This window comes from Aquarana catesbeiana, linkage group LG09 (assembly GCF_042186555.1).
Source record: "Aquarana catesbeiana isolate 2022-GZ linkage group LG09, ASM4218655v1, whole genome shotgun sequence".
Taxonomy (NCBI): Eukaryota; Metazoa; Chordata; class Amphibia; order Anura; family Ranidae; genus Aquarana; species Aquarana catesbeiana.
The window spans coordinates 58,007,075-58,014,583 of NC_133332.1; positions in this window are offsets into that span (position 1 = coordinate 58,007,075).

The following is a 7,509-nucleotide window of genomic DNA, read 5'->3' on the forward strand; positions in this document are numbered from 1 at the left end:
ACGTACGATCTGTGAGCGGAGGAAGGAGTATCGAAGGCGCCGATCGTGATAACGAAGGTAAGATTTAAATTTGGGCCTATACTGCTTCTAGATTGAGGCCTGTATTTAGACAAGTTTATAAGACTTTAGGCTGATATTAGGGTTTGTCTAGTGTTGTGTCTTGCGGTGAAAATGGATCTAGTCAATGATCAGGACTTTATGCCAATCTTCATAGATATGTTCAGGGAGCTGCCCTGTCTGTGGCAGGTAAACCACCCCGAATATAAGAACCAAACAAAGAGGAAGGCAGCGCTGGATAATTTGCTGGAAATTGTGAAGCCGGTGATCCCCACGGCAGACATCACCTATTTGAAGATCCTAATTGGTGGCATGAGGAGCACTTATCTAAGGGAGCACAAGAAGGTCCAGGATTCCCAGAGATCAGGAGCTGCTGATGACATTTATGTCCCCAGGCTGTGGTACTATGACAGGCTGCATTTTCTGTTCAGACTGAACCCAGGCCAGCATTCTCCAGTCTTCCTTCCACGTTTCCTTCCCCCTCATCTGAGGCTTCTGACGCCCAACCTGGGCCTTCCAGGCAGCAACATGTGGAGGAGCCCAGATCGAGTCAGGTATAGCATTCTTCTAAATATTTCTGGTTGTCCAATCAATGATGTTAAATATATGTTAGTTTGGAGTACTAATTTCTGATTGTGATTGATGAAGCAAAAACTAAAACCATGTCCCTTTTTCATACATGTCCATGTCCGCCTTCAAAGAAAAAGTGGCAGGAAGAGGAGTAACCTGGAGGAGGCTGCAATAGGCCTATTTTGGAAGGCTACTGAGGCCCTCAGAACACCCCACAGTGTGGAAGATGATTTTGCACATCTAACTGCCTGCAAAATGATGCAGATGGAGGAGGGCCAACGCCTCTTATGCGAGTTTGTAATTTTGGAAGCTCTAAATAAGGGGTTGAGGGGCCAACTCACATGTGAAACACACATTTGTCAGCTCACTCATGGTCCTCCTCCTCCTCCTCCTCCTCCTCCTCCAGGTCCTCCTCCTCCTCCTCCTCCAGGTCCTCCTCCCCCTCTTCCTCCTCCTGCTCCAGGTCCTACTCCTCCTCCTGCCACACCTCTAACACCAGAGCCACAGCTGGGAAGGAAGCGTGTAAGGAAGACCAGAGAGTGATGGCCTGGGTTCAGTCTGGTCTGGCAAAAGATGCAGCCTCTTGTATAACCACAGCCTGGGGACATACATGTCATCTGCTGCTGTTCATGATCTCTTGGACTTTTTGACCAGACTGCACTCCCTTAGATATGAACTCCTCAGGCCACCAATTTTGCTGTAAAATAATTGATGTGTGCCCTGGGGGCCAAAGGCTTCACCAATTTCTGATGTTTCTCCAGCGTTACCTTCCTCTTTGTTTGGTTTTGAGCCCTTAATAAAGGATTTTTTGTTTTAACTATACTTTCCTATGTGTGTTTTCCTTCAAAAATGACAGTTTGTTTGTAAGGAGGCAGGTACATTTCAAAACTACAATGTGAAATTAACAAGAGACACCAACACCAAGCAACCTCCTTGAGATTAAATAATACAAGATAATAATGGTGTTGTGGTAACTTGACACACAAAACACAGCCAAAAAATACAAATAAAAAAAAAAAACATATATCTTTTTTGTCAGATGTGACAAATCAAATTATATTGATGAAATCACAATAAATAATAAAGAAAGAAGTATGTGAGAATTCTGTGTGAATATGAGCAGCAAAACTACTTCATTCTTCTAGCATTATAAAGAAGAACAGAGTGCGCTGCATTAAACAATTTTAAACATTGCAGCCTGACGAAAGTGCTATATCCATTCTGAACACTAATTTTACCAGACCGAGCTGTTCCGTCTCGGAATTTCTTCTGAGCATGCGTGGCACTTTGTGCGTCGGAATTGTCCACACATGGTCAGAATTGACGCAATCGGATTTTGTTGTCAGAAAATTTTATAGCCTGCTCTCAAACTTTGTGTGTCGGAAAATCCGATGGAAAAAGTCCGATGGAGCCCACACACAGTCAGAATTTCCGACAACACGCCCCGATCGCACATTTTCCATTGGAAAATCCGACCGTGTGTACAGGGCATAAGAGTCCCATCTGCCATTGTGGCAGAGGGACTCGTAATTCTTAATGGAGCTCCATGGACTCTACCTCCAGCCTGGTAACTGAAGGTCAATACCGCGGTACAGAGCAGTGGCTGGAGAAATGCACTGCAGAAGCCTGTGCCTTGCACCCATGATCTACTGATTCACTATTAGTGGGGGTCACATGAGAACACAGGAGGTCATCAGCTGATAGAAGGTACGTTTTTCCCCATTAAACAGTATACATATATGTACTGCAGCACGAATAATTTTGTGTACATTATAGGTTGCTCAAAGTATGAAATATAGTATGTAAACTTCATAATTTTCCCTATGAGTGTTAAAATTTGTGAGCACTATTGTGGAACCCGAATAATCTGTCTCATTGGAATGTGTCTAGACATTTCTATAACATATATGTAGGAGATATGTCTGGCTTTTATTTTCATGGGCTTGAAACAATATTTTTGCCACGAAGGGGAGGGTATCTGAGACGATTGCACCTAAAAAAGAGGCTTCATTTTCAGATTAGACATTGGGATTTGACTTTACACGTATAAGTAAATAACCAGTGTAGATAAGATGTCCACCCTTCATATGACTGCCACCATTATCATACTCCAAAACATGCCCCACGTATCATTACCTAGATTAATGAGACCACACTTGAGCTGGAGAATAACTGGTCACAGCAGCCATTAAAATTCACAAATATTCCAAAATATATAAACCTTTTTACCCATAAGAAACATCCCAGAATATCAGTTGCTCCCCCCAGTGGTCTTTAACTCCGATCCACTTCCAGACTGCAGCTTTTCTGCATTAGGCCTCCAGCCGTGTCACACCAGCTCAGGGACAAACCCATTCCCGCAGTGCCACCATTACCATCTTCCAGTTAACCCATGTTAACTGAATACACCGTGGGCCCATACCACCGATGGGTCCCCCACACTTCCATCTGGTAGGTTACTTGCCACCATCAAAGACCACCACCGCCATCTTCTTGCTGCCATGACATGTCCTTTTCACCTTAAATAAAGAAAAAATAAAACACAAAACACAGGGAGGGTGGGTGGGAAACTGCTCCTCTGACACGATGCCCTGCAGTGTTGCCCGGGTCACCCCACCTACTCCTTAAGTAAACTAAACCCCACCTCTTCCCATCTCTCCCCCAATCATTAATCCCCCACCTTTTCTCTATTTTGTTAACCCCTTGCTGTTCCCTTATCACCTCGTCATGCCGGCCCTTTGCTAGCCCTTTTCATTCCCTCGCTCCAGGCCTCTCTTTTGACAAACTGCTTTATTTATTATTTTTCAATAAATGTTATGCAGCTAATGGTTATAGCCAGGCTGTTATTGTGGAATCTTTGTAGAACCTTATGCTGGAGTGCTTTCAGGTGTGCCCATCTACCCAAAGCAGAGTACACTGTAAGCAAACATCTACCCATTGTTTCTATAAACCTCTTGGAATTGTCCAGAAATTGGCCATGACTATGGCTGGGCAAAAGGAAAACTGAAATGGCCCCTGCAACCCCCTCCATGATAGCACACTGAAAATGAAAGTGATATTAAAGGCAAACATGTTATACTTACCTGCTCTGTGCAATTGTTTTGCACAGAGCAGCCCCCGATCCTCCTCTTCTTGGGTCCTCCGCCAGAGCTCCTGGCCCCTCTCTTCTACCAAGTGCCCCCAGAGCAAACAGCTTGCTATGGGGTCACCGAGCAGACTCGATCCTGAACCACTGCTCTATGTGTCCATTCAAACACAGAGCTGCGGCTTGGCCCTGCCCCCTCTATCTTCTCATTGGCTCACTGGCTGTGATTGGCAGTTTCACCCAATGAGGAGGGAGAGTCCCCAGAGAGCTGAATCGCTTGTGCACATCAGTGGATCGTGATGAGGCTCAGGTAAGTATTGGAAGGGGCTGGGGGGGGACTGCTGCACACAGGAGGTTTTTTACCTTCATGCATAGAATGCATGAAGGTAAAAAACCTTGAGCCTTTAGAACCACTTTAAAGCCTGTTTTTTTAAAAATTAAATTGAAATAATTAATTGTTCAGGTACCTTATTTCTTAGTATTTATTGCAAACACCTCCTCCTAAGTCATTCTGTAGCATAACGGATCAAAGTCACAGTTTCCTCTATGTACCCTGGGGACCAAACATTATACCTGCTTGATATCTTTTTGGGGCACTGGTTCCCTCGCTCCCCCCTGAATTCTCCTGGCTCTGGAGCCTTGGAGGGGGGACTGGCTGATGGAACTGTCACCTCTACAAAAAGGAGATTTTCACATCATGCAGGCACTGATGTGGAAACCTGAACAAGGGCCTTAGAAGTAAACAGAAGGAGAGAGGAGGACCATCATTTGACCTTGGCTTCAAATAAGTAAAATGGGCATTTGGATTTTTTTTTTCATGAACGCGAGAAATAAATGAGGGGTACTAACACCCTGATCAGTCAAAGCGCACCAACCCCATGGAATAGACCACACCCTCAGTGGTTCTGCAGGTGGAGTACCCAGATTGATTGCAAAGGCATTAGATGGGCAATGCCCCAATAAATAAGAATGATAACAAATAAAAACTTTATAAAAACGTAATAGTACGGGTAGCCCAGAGTGCTATACAATTCAACACCAATCTAACTATGGAAGTGCTGTTTCATTCCAGCATGGGTGTGCTGTATGGCTGTATAAACACAAGAGGGCTGGGAGAGGGAAGCACAAAATTCATAGTACAACATGTAAAATGCAAAATGTATTAAAAAGTAATAGTTGCACTCACAATTGTTAAAATGTAGCTCAGCATAACAAACAGGCAGTCTCTGGAGCGGGAGCAAACAGGAGGGCAACCAAGGAGCCTTGCCTTGGTCACCAGGTAGCCCAGTTTAGACAGACTGAAGAAGAAGCAAGGTTACTTTGAAACGCATTCATGTCCCAGCTCTTGTGCTCAGCAGTGACACTAGGCGGCTTCCATGCCCAGGGTCTGGTTTCCATCATTAGCTTTGGCTCCACAGTGACAGCGGCTCCCAATGTACACGGCACTTTCCTCTCCCCTTGTTGGTGGCCAAGGCAAGGCTCCATGGCTGTCTGTTGTCATGCTACATTTTAACAATTGTGAGTGCAATTATTACTTTTTAATAAATATGTTTTTTATACGCTACACAATTGATTTTGTGCTTTTCTTTACCTGCCCTCTTGTGTTAGAACTCCTCATTTATTTCTCACCTTTTTGAAAAAACTATTTATCCAAATGCCGATTATTTGATGCCAGAGTCATGTGATGGTCCCTCTCTTCTTCGGTTTACTTCTAGGGTCCTTTTTTGGGTATCTACATCACTGCCTGCATGATGTGAAAATCTCCTATTGGTAGAGGTGACACTTTCATCAGTCAGGTCCTCCCTTCTAGACTCCAGAGGTGGAAGAATGCATGGGGCAGTGGGGGGAGTCTCTCTATGTCTCTGTCCTCTTTTTTTTTTTAATATTCTTTATTTATTCAAAGGGAGGCAGGTAGTCCAGTATCATATCAATTTCCATCAATTACATACACATTTGCTTTTAACTGCCATACATTTTGTACTAACTTAATATTCCATAGTTATATAAGCATGTATATATACATCTTCATCCACTTATCGTTATATGTATGTATCCACTCATAAGGAAAAAGAAATCCTCCCTTTCTTTTTATATTTTACTAAACAAAAAACATCAAAAGTAAATTAATCAATAAACCCACAAAAACAGAAAACAAGTCAAAAACACACCAGCGTTAGACCCATCATTCCCCAGAAGCACTCCCCATCAGTCTCCTCCCCTCTTCTGAGTATATGAATTGATCCCAGTCTGCCCATGTTCTAGTGTATTGCTTTTTTTCTGTCTTGTGCTATCAATACAAGATCCTCCATAATCCCGGTGTTTCTTACCCTATTTAGCCACTGAGCGATGGAAGGAGGTTTGGGATCCCTCCAGCTAAGAGTAATACAGGCTTTAGATGCATTGACCATGTGACACAACACAGATTTGTTATATACCTGCCTGGGGATTTGTGAACAATGAAGCAGAAAAAATGCGGGGTCATCTGGTATTGGAAAGGCTGTAAACTTTTGAGACATCCTCTGTACCTGCAGCCAGTATTGTCTAATCTTAGGACAGGACCAAAATATGTGAAATAGTTTCCCCCGATCCTCTCTACATCTCCAACAATGGTCTGAGGCCTCTGGAGAAAATTTACTTAGCCTTGCCGGGGTGTAATACCATTGTGTCAGTAATTTATAATTAGATTCCTGAATCCGCGTGCATATTGATGAGTTCAGCGAAAGATAGATAATATTCTGTCGTTGGGCTGGGCTAAAGGTCCTATCCAGATATCTCTCCCATTTGCCAAAGCCTGGCATCACAAAATCTTCTGAGGGCATGATAAGCAGAGCATATATCTTTGAAATTGTCAGAGAGAGGGGTTTGTCTCCATCGCAATATGACTCAAATAAAGTTAGTTGATGCTGATAATTTATAGGTGGTCCCAGAGACCTAAGGAAGTGACGTAGCTGCAACGCCTGCCAGAGATTTATTTCATACCGGCCCCCCGGGTGCGTCAATGTGGCTACTGTGGGCCAATTCTCATGATCCAGAAAGTGCGATGCCTGAAAACAGCCCCTCTCTATTAAATTCTTAAACGCCCCTAATTCCATGCCTGGGGGGAAAGTAGGGTTTCCCAATATTGGGAACAAGGGTGATTGTATCGTGGAAAATTTAGGGTTCCGACAGAGCCCAGATCCCATTCGCAGTGTAGGGCCTATAATAGGATGTGTTTTAAGAGAGATGGGTAGGGCTCTACCCAAAGGTATCGGACTAGATTGTTGTTTTATGTCTATCCAAAATTTGAATTCCGTATGTCTGCACCAGTCGATCATTCTGCCCAGATGGGCCACTTGATAATATTTAAATGTGTCTGGGGCAGCTACACCGCCAAAGCATTTGGGTAACATCAAAAGACATCTACTAATCCTGGGACGTTTATTCGCCCATATAAATTTAGTAAAAAGAGTGCGGATTTGACGAAAAAAACTGCTGGTGTAACAATAGGTAACGCCTGAAAAAGGTACAAGAATTTTGGCATGATACTCATTTTAATAATATTACATTGGCCAAACCATGTGTGGAGCCCCTGATTCCATTTATCCAATAAAGATCGTACTGCGTTATATAATGGTGGAAAGTTCACAGCAAAAGTATTGCTCAGGTTTGATGGTATATTTGTACTCAAGTACCTTAACGCTGATGTCACCCATTTGAATTTAAAATTGTGTTGTATAATATCACGCTCTGATTGAGGAAGTGCCACTCCCATAGCTTCCGATTTGGTGAAATTTATTTTTAAATTTGAAAGAGCTCCA